A 17,179-nucleotide genomic window follows, 5' to 3' on the forward strand; every position below is an offset into this window, starting at 1 on the left:
CTGGCGGGTGAAACTAGGGGTCATGGCCTCAAAATAAGGGGAAGCAGATTTAGGACTGAGTTGAGGAGGAACTTCTTCACACAAAGGGTTGTGAATCGGTGGAATTCCCTGCTCAGTGAAGCAGTTGAGGCTACCTCATTAAATGTTTTTAAGGCAAGGATAGATAAATTTTTGAACGGTAAAGGAATTAAGGGTTATGGTGAGTGGGCGGGTAAGTGGAGCTGAGTCCACAAAAAGATCAGCCATGATCTTATTGAATGGCGGAGCAGGCCCGAGGGGCCAGAAGGCCGACTCCTGCTCCTAGTTCTTATGTTCACCCCACTAATCCCTCTAACCTACACATCCCGGGACACTAAGGGGCAATTTTGCATGGCCAATGCACCGAACCCACACATCTTTGGACTGGGGGAGGAAATCGGACCACCTGGAAGAAACTCACGCAAACATGGGGAGAATGTGCAGATTCCACACAGACAGTGACCCAAGCCAGAATCGAACCCAGGTCCCTGGAGCAGTGAGGCAGCAGTGCTAACCACTGTGCCACCGTGCCGCTCCCGGTCACAGAATAAGCAGTGCTGGTGGAACGGTAGTGCCGCAGTGCATCAGTGGTTTCAGGGGGGCATGGTAAACTATGAAATTGAGCTGTCAGTCTTGGCTCATTGAGTGCAGTACTGAGGGAGTGCTGAACTGTCAGAGGTACTAATGCTAAGTTGAGACTGTGTGTCTGCCGCCTCAAGTGAATAGAAAATATCCCATGGGGCTATTCAAAAGAATGCTCCCCAGTGACCTCACTAACATCATTGGTCATTATAACAATGCTAATTGTGGGATCTTGCTGTGCATAAATTGGTATCACAACAGAGAGTACATTTTTAAAGTACTTCATGACATATAAAACCCTCGGGGGCATCCTGAGGTTGTGAAAGGTACAATATAAAGCAACCCTTGCTTGCTTTCTGCTCAGAATGAATTCAGTTTATCAGTAACATCTCTTTTGCACCTTTAACACTGTTAAATGTTATTGCTCGAACCCTGGCAAACATTCATCCCTCAAACACTATCACAAACAAATTTGCATGGCTATGGAGAAGAGGCAGTGGTGTGGAACTAGTTGAGTTACTTTTGTAGAGGGCCAGCCCAGAAATAATAGGCTGAATGGCCTTCCACTCGGCTGTAATCATTTTATGGTTATACAAACAGATTATCCAGACATTATCACGGTGTTATTTATGGGATCTTGCTGTGCACAAATTGGTTGCCACATTTCCTACAATAGTGACTATACTTCAGAAGCATTTGATTGGCTACAAAGAACTTTGGGATGTCATGACAGGTGCTACAGGAACGCAATGGATTGATTATTTATAGACAGAACCAGGTAAAAGTCCTGTCCATATCTGATTTCAGAGCCAGGAGCATGGAAGGTATAGGAGAGTATAGCAAAGGGCTGGTGCCTGTACGCAACCTGTTAAATTCCAATAGTAACTGGGAGTGGGCCACAAGTCTCACCATCATCCAGGACAAACATGAGCATGTTGTCATGGAAGTATTGAACCAGTGAGATGTATTTCTCAGGGAACCAAATATATCCTTTACCTTCCCATGACCCTCATAGTTGTCTGTGCTGACGTCATTGAAGCTTAGAGCGTAGGCTGGGGAATAATATTTATCCAAATTTATGATGAAAGGCCATCAACCTGAAACATTAACCCTGCTCCTCTCCCCACAGATGCTGCCTGGCCCACTGAATATTTCCAGCAATTCCTGTTTCTATTGAACCGAGAAACATCAAACACTCCCAGGACAGGGACAGCATGGGGTTAGATACCAAGGAAAGCTCCCTCTACATTGTCCCCCAACAAACACTCCCAGGACAGGTACAACACAGGGTTAGATACAGAGTAAAGCTCCCTCTACACTGTCCCCATCAAACATCCCCAGGACAGGTACAGGATGGGGTTAGATACAGAGTAATGCTCCCTCTACACTGTCCCCATCAAACACTCCTAGGACAGGTACAGCACGGGGTTAGATACAGAGTAAAGCTCCCTCTACACTGTCCCCATCAAACACTCCCAGGACAGGTACAGCACGGTGTTAGATACAGAGTAAAGCTCCCTCTAGACTGTCCCATCAAACACTCCCAGGACAGGTACAGCACGGGGTTAGATACAGAGTAAAGCTTCCTCTACACTGTCCCCCATCAAACACTCCCAGGACAGATACAGCACGGGGTTAGATACAGAGAAACGCTCCCTGTACACTGTCCCCATCAAACAGTCTCAGGACAGATACAGCATAGGGTTGGATAGAGTCATAGAGGTTTACAGCATGGAAACAGGCCCTTCAGTCCAACTTGTCCATGCCGCCCAGTTTTTACCACTAAGCAAATCCCAATTGCCTGCGTTTGGCCCATACTCCTTTACACCCACCTTACTCATGTAACTATCTAAATGCTTTTTAAAAGATAAAATTGTACCCGCCTCTGCTACTACCTCTGGCAGCTCGTCCCAGACACTCACCACCCTTTGTGTGAAAATATTGCCCCCTGGACCCTTTTGTATCTCTCCCCACTCACCTTAAACCTATGCCCTCTAGTTTTAACCTCCACTACCTTTGGGACTATCTACCTGATCTATGCCCCTCATTATTTTATGGACCTCTATAAGATCACCCCTAAGCCTCCTACCCTTTCAGGGGAAAAAGTCCCAGTCTATCCAGCCTCTCCTTATAACTCAAACCACCAAGTCTTGGTAGCACTCCAGTAAACTTTTATGCAATCTTTCTAGTTTAATAATATCCTTTCAATAATGGGGTGACCAGAACTGTACACAGTATTCCAGGAGTGGCCTTACCAATGTCTTGTACAACTTCAGCAAGACGTCCCAACTCCTGTATTCAATGTTCTGACCAATGAAGTAAGGAGTCTAACAACACCAGGTTAAAGTCCAACAGGTTTATTTGGTAGCAAACGCCACTAGCTTTCGGAGCGCTGCTCCTTCGTCAGGTGAGTTGGAGTTCTGTTCACAAACAGGGCATATAAAGACACAAACTCAATTTACAGAATAATGCATAATAGTTGGAATGCGAGTCTTTACAGCTAATCAAGTCTTAAAGGTACAGACAATGTGAGTGGAGAGAGCATTAGCACAGGTTAAAGAGATGTGTATTGTCTCCAGACAGGACAGCCAGTGAGACTTTGCAAGTCCAGGCAAGTTGTGGGAGTTACAGATAGTGTGACATGAACCCAAGATCCCGGTTTAGGCCGTCCTCATGTGTGCGGAACTTGGCTATCAGTTTCTGCTCAGCGACTCTGCGCTGTCGTGTGTTGTGAAGGCCGCCTTGGAGAACGCTTACCCGAAGATCAGAGGCCAAATGCCCATGACCGCTGAAGTGCTCCCCAACAGGAAGAGAACAGTCTTGCCTGGTGATTGTCGAGCGGTGTTCATTCATCCGTTGTCGTAGCGTCTGCATGGTTTCCCCAATGTACCATGCCTTGGGACATCCTTTCCTGCAGCGTATCAGGTTGACAATGTTGGCCAATGAAACCAAGCATGCCGAATGCCTCCTTCATCACTCTGTCCACCTGTGACTCCACTTCCAAGGAGCTATGAATCTGTACCCCGAGATCTCTTTATTCTATAACTTTCCCCAACCCCCCTACCATTAACTGAGTAAGTCCTGCCCTGGTTCGATCTACCAAAATGCATCACCTCACATTTATCTAAATTAAACTCCTTCTGCCATTCATCAGCCCACTGGCCCAATTGATCAAGATCCCATTGCAATCCTTTGCTCTTTGTTCTTTAGATAACCTTTTTCACTGTCCACTATGCCACCCATCTTGATGTCATCTGCAAACTTACTAACCATGCTTCCAGTCAGGAGCTTTTTCCCAGGGTGGAAGAGTCAATTACTAGGGGGCACAGGTTTAAGGTGCGAGGAGCAAGGTTTAAAGGAGATGTACGAGGCAAGATTTTACACAGAGGGTGGTGGGTGCCTGGAACTCGCTGCCGGGGGAGGTAGTGGAAGCAGATATGCTCGTCTTGCCAAAAACATGAATAGGCTGGGAATAGAGGGATATGGTCCACGGAAGGGTAAGGGGTTTTAGTTCAGTCGAGCAGCATGGTCGGTGCAGGCTTGGAGGCCGAAGGGCATGTTCCTGTGCTGTAATTTTCTTTGTTCTTTGTCTTTGTTCCATGCCTCCTAAATTCTCATCCAAATCATTAATATAAATGACAAATAACAGTGGCCCAGCACTGATCCCTGAGGCACACCGCTCGTCACAGGCCTCCAGTTTGAAAACCAACCCTCTACAACTGCCCTCTGTCTTCTGTCATCAAGCCAATTTTGTATCCAACTGGCTACTTCACTCTGGATCCTGTGAGATTTAACCTTAAGCAACAATCTACCATGTGGTACTTTGTCAAAGACCTTGCTAAAGTCCATGTAGATACAGAGTAAAGCTCCCTCTACACTGTCCCAGAGTAAAGCTCCCTCTACACTGTTCAGAGTAAAGCTCCCTCTACATTGAGATGTGAAGGCATTGAGATGTGAAGGCATAGGACCCTTAAAAGGTGAAGGGGGAAAAGTTTGTGCGGAACCGTTAGAAATGGCGGAGGTGCTTAATGAATACTTTACCTCGGTATTCACGGTGGAAAGGGATCTGGGTGGTTGTACTGCTGGATTGCGGAGGACAGAAAGGATCGAGCATGTGGACATAAAGAAAGAGGATGTGTTGGAACTATTGAATGGCATCAAGGTTGGTAAGTCGCCGGGACCGGATGGGATGTACCCCAGGTTACTGTGGGAGGCGAGGGAGGAGATTGCGGAGCCTTTGGCGATGATCTTTGCATCGTCGATGGAGACGGGAGAGGTTCCGGAGGATTGGAGGATTGCGGATGTGGTCCCTATATTCAAGAAAGGGAACAGGGACAGCCCGGGAAATTACCGACCGGTGAGTCTAACCTCAGTGGTTGGTAAGTTGATGGAGAGGATCCTGAGAGACAGGATTTATGATCATCTAGAGAAGTTTAGTATGATCAAAAGTAGTCAGCACGGCTTTGTCAGGGGCAGGTCGTGCCTTACGAGCCTGGTTGAGTTCTTTGAAAATGTGACCAAGCACATTGACGAAGGAAGAGCGGTGGATGTGGTCTATATGGACTTCAGCAAGGCGTTCGATAAGGTCCCCCATGCAAGACTTCTTGAGAAAGTGAGAGGGCATGGGATCCAAGGGGCTGTTGCCTTGTGGATCCAGAACTGGCTTGCCTGCAGAAGGCAGAGAGTGGCTGTGGAGGGGTCTTTCTCTGCATGGAGGTCAGTGACCAGTGGAGTGCCCCAGGGATCTGTTCTGGGACCCTTGCTGTTTGTCATTTTCATAAATGACCTGGATGAGGAAGTGGAGGGATGGGTTGGTAAGTTTGCTGACGACACCAAGGTAGGTGGTGTTGTGGATAGTTTGGAGGGATGTCAGAAGTTGCAGCGAGACATAGATAGAATGCAAGACTGGGCGGAGAAGTGGCAGATGGACTTCAACCCGGATAAGTGTGTAGTGATCCATTTTGGCAGATCCAATGGGATGGAGCAGCAGTATAAAATGAAGGGTACCATTCTTAGCAGTGTAGAGGATCAGAAGGACCTTGGGGTCCGGGTCCATAGGACTCTTAAATCGGCCTCGCAGGTGGAGGATGCGGTCAAGAAGGCGTATGGCGTACTGGCCTTCATTAATCGAGGGATTGAGTTTAGGAGTCGGGAGATAATGCTGCAGCTTTATAGGACCCTGGTTAGACCCCACTTGGAGTACTGCGCGCAGTTCTGGTCACCTCATTACAGGAAAGATGTTGAAGCCATTGAAAGGGTGCAGAGGAGATTTACAAGGATGTTGCCTGGATTGGGGGGCATGCCTTATGAGGATAGGTTGAGGGAGCTTGGTCTCTTCTCCCTGGAGAGACGAAGGATGAGAGGTGACCTGATAGAGGTTTACAAGATGTTGAGGGGTCTGGATAGGGTGGACTCTCAGAGGCTATTTCCAAGGGCTGAAATGGTTGCTACGAGAGGACACAGGTTTAAGGTGCTGGGGGGTAGGTACAGGGGGGATGTCAGGGGTAAGTTTTTCACTCAGAGGGTGGTGGGTGAGTGGAATCGGCTGACGTCGGTGGTGGTGGAGGCAAACTCGTTGGGGTCTTTTAAGAGACTTCTGGATGAGTACATGGGATTTAATGGGATTGAGGGCTATAGATAGGCCTAGAGGTGGGGATGTGATCGGCGCAACTTGTGGGCCGAAGGGCCTGTTTGTGCTGTGGCTTTCTATGTTCTATGTTCTATGTTCTATGTCCCCATCAAACATTTCCAGGACAGGTACAGCACGGGGTTAGATACGAGTAAAGCCCCCTCTACACTGTCCCCATCAAACACCCTTAGGGCAGGTACAGCATGGGGTTAGATACAGAGTAAAGCTCCCTCTACACTGTCCCCATCAAACACTCCCAGGACAGGTACTGCACGGGGTTAGATACCAAGGAAAGCTCCCTCTACGCTGTCCCCATCAAACACTCCCAGGACAGGTACTGCACGGGGTTAGATACCAAGGAAAGCTCCCCCTACGCTGTCCCCATCAAACACTCCCAGGACAGGTACAGCACGGGGTTAGATACAGAGTAAAGCTCCCTCTACACTGTCCCCATCAAACACCCTTAGGGCAGGTACAGCATGGGGTCAGATACAGAGTAAAGCTCCCTCTACACTGTCCCCATCAAACACTCCCAGGACAGGTACAGCACGGGGTTAGATACAGAGTAAAGCTCCCTCTACGCTGTCCCCATCAAACACTCCCAGGACAGGTACAGCACGGGGTTAGATACAGAGTAAAGCTCTCTCTACGCTGTCCCCGTCAAACACTCCTAGGACAGGTACAGCACGGGGTTAGATTCAGAGTACAGCTCACACACACACATGCACATGCACACATACACACACACATCACGTACACACCTATACAAACATGCAGGCACAAAACAGACATACATACCTAGACACATACATGCAGATGCACACACAGACACACAGACAAGCAGACACACAAGGGATAAAAACATGCAAACACACAAATTAACATGCCGGCTCATACACAGCCAAACACATGCAGACACACACACGGCTGAATAGCCTGCTGTTAACCTACACCTATCCCATTGACTCCTGTACAGAAGGCCAGTTGTCATGGACTGTGCGGAATATCCAAGGTGAAGGGATGCTTTGATTGAGGGTTTTAGAGTTTTGAAAGGAATGGATGGCAGAGTTAGAGAGAAACTTTTTCCTATTGATGGAGGAGACCAGGATAACGAGATCAGGCCATTCACAGAGAAGTATTTTTTTCTGTAAAGGGTGGTCGGAGTGTTGAACTCACTCCCAAACAGCAGGTTCAGATGGCAAATTAAACCTCAGATTGATAGCGTTTTGCTGGATAAAGATATGAAAGGAATTGGAACCCAGGCAGTTGGATGGAGTTCAAATACATTTCTGGGTTTGATCAGGTCTGAATGCCAGTGTGAGCTGGAGGAGCCGACTGTTCCTCGCTACAAGGGGGTGAATGGAGATATAAATGGCAGGTTTTTATTCTGCATTCTCTGCAGCAATGACCATGACTCCTTTAAATAGGGTTAGCATGAAACTTTGGAGACTGGGAATGACAGCAGTGATCTGACTGCCACTTACTGCGTGCTGGAGCTCCCTCCCCCACTCCTTCCTGTCTATATCGCACTGACCAGCCATTATTTATCACAGTTGAGAGCGAGTACAAGGTCACCATGGTCTGCATCCCCCATAAATAACTGGAAACTGCTTTATTAAACTTGGAACCAACAGGGCAGCCCAGTTCCAGCACAGAGCAACAGCAGACAGGCTGAATCAGGGCCTTTTAGTCATTCCAGAATTGATTCCTGGTTACAGTCTGTGAAAGTGCTGTGTGTGTATGCACTCTTAGGTGTGCATGTGTGTGATTGCATGTGTATACATACATGTGTGTATGTTAGTGCACACGCATGTGTTTCCATGTCCGGGTGACTCTGTATGCTGTCCGTGTCTGGAGCACTAATGATTGTGCATGTCTTTGAGCTGACCTTGTGGAGATTTACATTGTTCTGACCAGGACCATTCCCACACAACACATGGATCTTGTGACAACACAGACGGTTACAGTGAAGGATGCCGGACACACACAGATAGCACAAGACTTGGCACCTCCGAGCCTGTGCCTCAGAATGTGTTGGACTCGCTTGATGACCATGGGCTATCGGTTACACCTGGTCAGTTGGACTTGGCACTGTGAAATCCGTCAGTTGCTTTGTGCCCTCAAGTTAAACTCCTTCCTGCTTCAATAATATCAATTAAAAGTTCAGATCACAGGCCAGCAATGTCCTTTCAGCAACTGGCACATCCCTGCCTTTCAGTCACGTTAACCCTCGTCTGACTCACATTTATTTTCAGTTCTGCCTCAGTGAGAAGCAGATCCTGGGAGCCAGTGCCAGTGGGAAGCCTGGCGTTGCCCCCGGGATCCATCCCCAGCCCTGGCTGACTGGCTGCAGGGCTGCTGAGGCCTCACAATGGACCTCAGCGACGAACACTCCCGTCACTGAGTCAGAAAGCTGTGGCTTCAAGTCTCATTCCAGAGAATTGAACACAAGAATCTCGCCTGTCATGCCAGTGTCCTACCAAGGGAGTGCTGCACTGCCAGCGGTGCCATCTTGGGATGAGACATGAAACGTCTCTTTCTGCCCTCAAAGATGGAAGTAAGAGATCCCATGACAACCTTACGAAGAGCTCCCCTTCGCAAATGCAAGTGAGGCGAGATCAATTGTGAATTTTAAAACAGAAATTGATAGATTTCTGTTAGTTAAAAATATTAAGGGATATGAGGCAAAGATGGGTAAATGGAGTTCGGCAGTAGATCAGTCATGATCTTATTGAATAGCTGAATGGCCTCCTCCTGTTCCTAAGAGCAGGGAGTTGTCCCAGTGTCCTAACCGGTATGTATCCTGAAACCTAAATCACAGGTACGGATGATCTGGTCTTTATTGCATTGCTGATGTGGGATCTTGCTGTGTACAAATTGGCCACCACATTTCCTACAAAATAATAGTCACTGCCCTGCAAAGGCATTTAATCGGCTAGAAACCATATAATGTCCTGAGGTTCTGAAATATGAAATATAAACCCCTTATTTTTGGAGTCACTGAGTAAAACACAATAATAATGCTTGCAGATACAGTACAGAGTGAGCCTCCGTTGTCAAGGAACCCAGGAATCTACCAGTGAGAAGACTATACAATATTACAGTGTGAGCAATTTTGGGCCCGGTATCTAAGGAAGGATGGACTGGCCTTGGAGAGGGTCCAGAGGAGGTTCACAAGAATGATCCCAGGAGTAAAAAGCTTAATGTATGAGGAGCGTTTGAGGACATTGGGTCTGTCCTCATTGGAGTTGAGAAGGATGAGGGGAGGATCTTATTGAAACTTACAGGATACTGCGGGGCCTGAATAGAGTGGACGTGGGGAAGATGTTTCCAGTAGTAGGAGTGACTAGGATCTGAGGGCACAGCCTCGGAGTAAAGGGATGACCCTTTAGAACCGAGATGAGGAGGAATTTCTTCAGCCAGAGGGTGGTGAATCTGCGGAGATCATTGCCACAGAAGGCTGTGGAGGCCAGGTCATTGAGTGTATTTAAGACAGAGATAGATAGGTTCTTGATTGGTAAGGGGATTCAAAGGTTATGGAGAAAAGGCGGGAGAATGGGGCTGAGAAACGTATCAACCATGATTAAATGGCGGAGCAGACTCGATGGGCCAAATTTTTTAACAACTAATTCATGGGACATGGGCGTCGCTGGCTGGCCAGCATTTATTGCCCATCCCAAGTTGCCCTTGAGAAGGTGGTGGTGAGCTGCCTTCTTGAATCGCCGCAGTCCATCTGCTGTGGGTTGACCCACAATGCTGTTAGGGAGGAAATTCTGGGATTTTGACCCAATGACTGTGAAGGAACGGCCGATATATTTCCAAGTCAGGATGGTGAGTGGCTTGGAGGGAAACTTGCAGCTGGTGGTGTTCCCATTTATCTGCTGCCCTTGTCCTTCTAGATGGGAGTGGTCGTCGGTTTGGAAGGTGCTGTCTAAGGATCTTTGGTGAATTGCTGCTGTGCATCTTGTAGATAGTACACACTGCTGCTACTGAGCGTCGGTGGTGGAGGGATTGAATGTTTGTAGATGTGGTTACAATCAAGCGGGCTGCTTTGTCCTGGATGGTGTCGAGCTTCTTGAGTGTTGTTGGAGCCGCACCCATCCAGGCAAGTGGGGAGTATTCCATCACACTCCTGACTTGAGCCTTATAGATGGTGGACAGGCTCTGGGGAGTCAAGAGGTGAGTTACTCGCTGCAGGATTCCCAGCCTCTGACCTGACCTTGTAGCCACTGTGTTTATGTAGTGAGTCCAGTTGAGTTTTTGGTCAATGGTAACCCCAAGGATGTTGACAGTGGGGGATTCAGTGATGGTAACACCATTGAATGTCAAGGAATGGTAGTTAGAATGTCTTTTATTGGTGATGGTCATTGCCTGGCATTTGTATGGCACGAATGCTACTTGCCACTTCTCAGCCCAAGCCTGGATATTGTCCAGGTCTTGTTGCATTTGAACGTGGATTGCTTCAATATCTGAGGAGTCACGAATGGTGCTGAACATTGTGCAATCATCAGCGAACATCCCCACTTCTGACCTTATGATGGAGGGAAGGTCATTGATGAAGCAGCTGAAGATGGTTGGGCCTAGGACACTACCCTGAGGGACTCTTGCAGAGATGTTGTGGAGCTGAGATGACTGACCCTCCACAACCACAACCATCTTCCTCTGTACCAGGTATGACTCCAACCAGCGGAGAGTTTGCTTCCGATACACTTTGATTCCAGTTTTGCTAGGGCTCCTTGATGCCACGCTCGGTCAAATGCGGCCTTGAGGTCAAGGGCTGTCACTCTCACCTCACCTCTGGAATTCAGCTCTTTTGTCCATGTTTGAACCAAGGCTGTAATGAGGTCAGGAGCTGAGTGACCCTGGCGAAACCCAAACTGGGTGTAGCTGAGCAGGTTATTGCTGAGCAGGTGCTGCTCGATAGCACTGTTGATGACCCCTTCCATCACTTTACTTGGGCTGCTTAGAGTCAGTGGACTGGTCAGTATTTAAAAACTCTGCGGCCAGCCTGAACGAGTACGCCACTACAGTAACTGACTTCATTAGTAAGTGTGTCGAAGACTGTGTGTCAAAGAAGCAAATCCGCATGTTCCCCAACCGGAAACCATGGATGAACAGGGATATCCACTGCTTGCTGAAGTCCAGGTCTGAGGCATTCAAGTCAGGCGACCCTGACCAATACAAGAAAGCCAGATACGATCTAAGGAGATCCATCAAAGATGCCAAAAGACAGTAACGGACCAAGCTAGAGTCACAGGCTAACCACACCAACCCCCGCCAACTATGGCAAGGTCTGCAAGACATAACAGGCTACAAGATGAAGGCATGTAAAATTGCCGGCTCCAACGCACCCCTCCCTGATGAGCTCAATGCGTTCTACGCCCGTTTTGAACAAGAGGTCAGCGAGAGCATGCCCTCCACTCTGGAAGCCCTGGATGAACCTGTATCTGGGGTCACCATTGCAGATGTCAGAGCAGCTTTCTTGAAGGTCAATCCATGGAAAGCGACTGGCCCGGATGGGGTACCCGGATGAGCACTCAGATCCTGCGCGGATCAGCTGGCGGGGGTATTCACAGACATCTTCAACCTCTCTTTACAACAATCTGAGGTCTCTAGCTGCTTCAAGAAGACGACCATCATTCTGGTACCTAAGAAAAACCAAGCAGCATGCCTTAATGACTGTTGGCTGGTGGTTCTGACATCCATCATTATGAAGTTCTTCGAAAGGTTAGTCATAGAGTCATAGAGGTTTACAGCATGGAAACAGGCCTTTCGGCCCAACTTGTCCATGCTGCCCTTATTTTTTAAAACCCCTAAGCTAATCCCTATTACCCGCATTTGTCCCATATCCCTCTATACCCATCGTACCCATGTAACTATCTAAATGCTTTTTAAAAGATAAAATTGTACCCGTCTCTACTACTACCTCTGGCAGCTTGTTCCAGACACTCACCACCCTCTGTGTGAAAAAATTGCCCCTCTGGACACTTTTGTATCTCTCCCCTCTCACCTTAAACCTGTGCCCTCTAGTTTTAGACTCCCCTACCTTTGGGAAAAGATATTGACTATCTAGCTGATCTGTGCCCCTCATTATTTTATAGACCTCTATAAGATCACCCCTCAGCCTTCTACGCTCCAGAGAAAAAAGTCCCAGTCTATCCAGGCTCGCCTTATAACTCAAACCATCAAGTCCCGGTAGCATCCTAGTAAATCTTTTCTGCACTCTTTCTAGTTTAATAATATCCTTTCTATAATAGGGTGACCAGAACTGTACACAGTATTCCAAGTGTGGCCTTACCAATGTCCTGTATGGCACGAATCAGTTCCAGCCTCCTGGACTACCTGCATCCACTACAGTTTGCCTACCGCCACAACAGGTCCACAGCAGATGCCATTTCCCTGGCCGTGCACTCAACCCTGGAACACCTAGATAACAAGGACACCAAAATGTCAGACTTCTATTTATTGACTACAGCTCAGCCTTCAACTCCATTATTCCCACGGATCTCATCTCCAAACTCCGTGGCCTGGGTCTCGGCACCTCCCTCTGCGACTGGATCCTGAACTTGCTAACCCACAGAGCACAATCAGTAAGGATAGGCAACAACACCTCCTCCACGATCATCCTCAACACTGGTGCCCCACAAAGCTGTTCTCAGCCCCTACTATACTCCTGATACACCTATGACTGTGCGGCCAAATTCCCCTCCACTTCGATTTTCAGGTTTGCTGACGACACCACTGTAGTGGGTTGGATCTAAAACAATGCCGAGACAGAGTACAGGAATGAGATAGAGAACCTGGTGAACTGGTGCAGCAACAATAATCTCTCCCTCAATGTCAACAAAACGAAGGAGATAGTCATCGACTTCAGGAAGCGTAAAGGAGAACATGCCCCTGTCTACATCAATGGGGAAGAAGTAGAAAGGGTCGAGAGCTTCAAGGTTTTAGGTGTCCAGATCACCAACAACCTGTCCTGGTCCCCCCAAGCCAACACTATAGTTAAGAAAGCCCCACCAACGCCTCTACTTTCTCAAAAGACTAAGGAAATTTGGCATGTCAGCTATGACTCTCACCAACTTTTACAGATGCACCATAGAAAGCATTCTTTCACAGCTTGGTATGGCTCCTGCTCTGCCCAAGACCGCAAGGAACTACAAAAGGTTGTGAATATAGCCTGATCCATCACGCAAACCAGTCTCCCATCCATTGATTCTGCCTACAATTCCCGCTGCCTCAGGAAAAGCAGCCAGCATAATTAAGGACCCCACACACCCCGGACATTCTCTCTTCCACCTTCCTCCTTCGGGAAAAAGATACAAAAGTCTGAGGTCACGTACCAACCGACTCAAGAACAGCTTCTTCCCTGCTGTTGTCAGACTTTTGAATGGACTTACCTTGCATTAAGTTGATCTTTCTCTACACCCCAGCTATGACTGTAACACTACATTCTGCACTCTCTTGTTTTCTTCTCTATGAACGGTATGCTTTGTCTGTATAGCACACAAGAAATAATACTTTTCACTGTATGTTAATACATGTGACAATAATAAATCAAATCAAATCAAAATTGATGATCGAGAGTAGACTGATAGAGCGGTAATTGGCCGGGTTGGATTTGTCCTGCTTTTTGTGTACAGGACATACCTGGGCAATTTTCCACATTGTCGGGTAGATGCCAGTGTTGTAGCTGTCCTGGAAGAGCTTGGCTAGGGGAGTGGCAAGTTCTGGAGCACAAGTCTTCATTACTATTGCCGGAATATTTTCAGGGCCCATTGCCTTTGCAGTATCCAGTGCCTCCAATCATTTCTTGATATCACGTGGAGTGAATCGAATTGGCTGGAGGCTGGCATCTGAGATGCTGGGGACCACTGGAGGGGGCCGAGATGGATCATCCACTCGGCACTTCTGGCTGAAGATTGCTACAAACGCTTCAGCCTTATCTTTTGCACTGATGTGCTGGGCTCCTCCATCATTGAGGATGGGGATATTTGTGGAACCTCCTCCTCCAGTGAGTTGTTTAATTGTCCACCACCATTCACAACTGGATGTGGCAGCACTGCAGAGCTTAGATCTGATCCGATGGTTGTGGGATCGCTTAGCCGAATCGAATAGCCTAATTCTACTCCGACATCTTATGGTCTTATGACAACCATTTGATGCAATTGGAATACTGTGCAGAAAATCTATCTTGCTGCTGTTGGATGTATTGAACGGTGGACTGGGTGAGAGTGAGCATGCTGTGTCACAGTCCACTCTCTCCAGGTAACAATGCCAGGCTATGCCTTTATACCGACAGGGCACGCGTTGCTCTGTGGTGCATGGTAAAACATTATCCCCAGTGTGCTGGTGAATATTTATCCTTCCACCAACAAGAGCAAAACAGATTAACTGGTTGTTTTACATTGCCGTTTGTGGGAGCTTACTCTGTACAAAATGAGTTTCCTAAATTACAACAATGACAATACTCAAACATTTTCCATTCGGCCATCCTGTTGTGAAAGGTGCTATAGAAATGTAATTCTTTCTCTCGAGAGTATCTGGCCACTTACACCAGAATCACACCCGTTCCCTCCCTACACTCTCGTTGCCACCTTTAACCTTAACCTTTGTCTGTGATTCTTCTTTCAATGTTCTCCCTCTCAGAATGGAATGACTGAGTGTTACCCACTCCCTCACTCAGAACGCAGTCAAACCAGCCAGATCCCATCGTCAGCTGGATCCTGTTCTGAGTGTCTGACGCTGGACATTTGTGACGTGTGAATATGGAATCTGCATGATTCTGACAGTTCTGATATGTATAAGAATCTTTCACTGATTCCACTTTCCTCCTTTCCCAAAGGCTTCCTGGAGAGCAATGGCCCTCCGCTATCCCAAATCCGTGATGTTCCTCTGTGCTGCTGCTGATGTGGCTTGTGTTCACTCACGGAGTCTGAGCTGTCATGGAAACACCCACTTTCTCATTCTGGTTGGAGACTGGAGCTTTGGACAGTGCTGGTAGAGGCTCCAGCTTTCTTCCCATCCCATTAGGGTGCCCCTTTGACACAGTGGTAGCATTGCTGCCTCACAGCGCCAGGGATCCAGGTTCAATTCCTGGCTTGGGTCACTGTCTGTGGGAGTCTGCACATTCTCCCCATGTCTGCGTGGGTTTCCTCCGGGTGCTCCGGTTTCCTCCCACAGTCCAAAGATGTGCAGTCAGGTGGATTGGCCGTGCTAAATTACCCCTTAGTGTCCTAGGATGTATAGTTTAGGTGGATTAGCTGTGGTAAATGCGCAGGGTTACGGGGACAGGGCATGGGGTGGGATTGAGTAAGATGTTCTGTTGGTTCTGATGCAGACTCGATGGGTCGAATGGCCTCTTTCTGCACTCTATGGATTCTATGATTGGCATGTATTTGAAAGATTTGCAGATTGATACTCAATCTATTTACCTGTGTTATGTACGCACTTTCCTTGGCCATTAAATCCTGGGGTGGGATTTTAACCTTGAGCTTTTCGCCCATAGACAGGGCACTATCCACTGTGCCACCATACTGCCCATAGACAGGGCACTACCAATGTGCCACCGTGCTGCCCATAGACAGGGCACTACCAATGCGCCACCGTGCTGCCCATAGACAGGGCACTACCAATGCGCCACCGTGCTGCCCATAGACAGGGCACTATACACTGCGCCACAAGACCTCCTGAATATTGGTAGTGAGCAGTTAAGTAAACACGGGGAGCATCAGGACAGGCTTGGCTCCATTTACATAAATACATACAGAGCTCTTCTGTGCGATGAAAAGACTGATGGTTAACACTCCCTTGGCAAGGATGGAAGAGGTTCTGGTGGTTTTGTAACACACAAATGGCTCAGCTATCGCCAACTACTTAATGACTTTCACCAAATCGTGGGAAAGAATCAGAGGAGAAGATTTTCTGGGGCAAGAATTATACAGGAGCTATAATTGGGGATTTTAATTCTCCACATTTAAAGTGGGATAGTGGCAGTGGAAAAAGCAGAGAGGGGAAAGAATTTTTGGAGTGTTCTCGGATGAATATTGTTGATCAATATATTCCAGCCGATAAGGAAGGAGCATTGCTGGATCTGATTCAGGTGAATGAGGTGGAACTAGCGGATTAATTAGGCAACATTTAAGAAAGAGTAATCATAATATCATAAGATTTAGTACGGCAAGGGAAAAGCACAGGGGGTAAAATTCAATTGGAGGGATCCAATCTCAGTGGAGTGAGCACAGATCTGTCGCAGATAAATTGGAATCAAATATTAGTGAGCAAAGCTGTAACGGGGAGATTGTCTAGACACAGTCAAGATACATTCCTATGGAGGGAGAGGGTAAGGTGAACAAAGCTTCCCATGGATGGTGAAAGGGATAGAAAATAAGTCAGAACAGTAAATGCGGGGGTGGGTGGGGGTGGGTGGCAGTGGGTGGGGGTGGGTGTGGGTGGGGTGGGTGGCAGTGGGCGGGGGTGGGTGGGGGTGGGTGGCAGTGGGCGGGGGTGGGGTGGGGGTGGGTGGCAGTGGGCGGGGGTGGGTGGGGGGTGGTGGGGGTGGGTGGGGGTGGGTGTGGGTGGGGTGGGTGGGCAGGGGTGGGGGGTGGGGGTGGGGGTGGGTGGCAGTGGGCGGGGGTGGGTGGGGGTGGGTGTGGTGGGGTGGGTGGGCAGGGGTGGGGAGTGGGTGGGGGTGGGTGGCAGTGGGCGGGGTGGGTGGGGGTGGGTGTGGGTGGGGTGGGTGGGCAGGGGTGGGGGGTGGGATTGGGGGTTGATTCCGGATTGATAACAAAAAGAAGCCCCTGGCTATATAGGATGATTAGATATTGGTGAAAAAGGAAATCAGAGGAGCGAGGAAAGATTTTGAGGAGAAACTTAGCGAGGTTTGCGAGTGCTGCTTGGGAGGGTTTACATTGGCAGGGGGATGGGAACCAGAGGGGGAATTCAGAGTGGAGG

General features: G+C 48.2%; 1 non-coding gene across 1 annotated transcript; it reads left to right on the top strand.

Annotated features, from left to right (window-relative positions):
- The first annotated feature begins 16,002 nt into the window (after positions 1-16,002).
- On the top strand, positions 16,003-16,124 carry LOC144501050 (U6atac minor spliceosomal RNA). The gene has a single exon (XR_013499037.1). It is a non-coding gene; the product is annotated as a U6atac minor spliceosomal RNA (small nuclear RNA).
- The last annotated feature ends 1,055 nt before the right edge of the window (positions 16,125-17,179 follow it).

This window comes from Mustelus asterias, chromosome 11 (assembly GCF_964213995.1).
Source record: "Mustelus asterias chromosome 11, sMusAst1.hap1.1, whole genome shotgun sequence".
Taxonomy (NCBI): domain Eukaryota; kingdom Metazoa; phylum Chordata; class Chondrichthyes; order Carcharhiniformes; family Triakidae; genus Mustelus; species Mustelus asterias.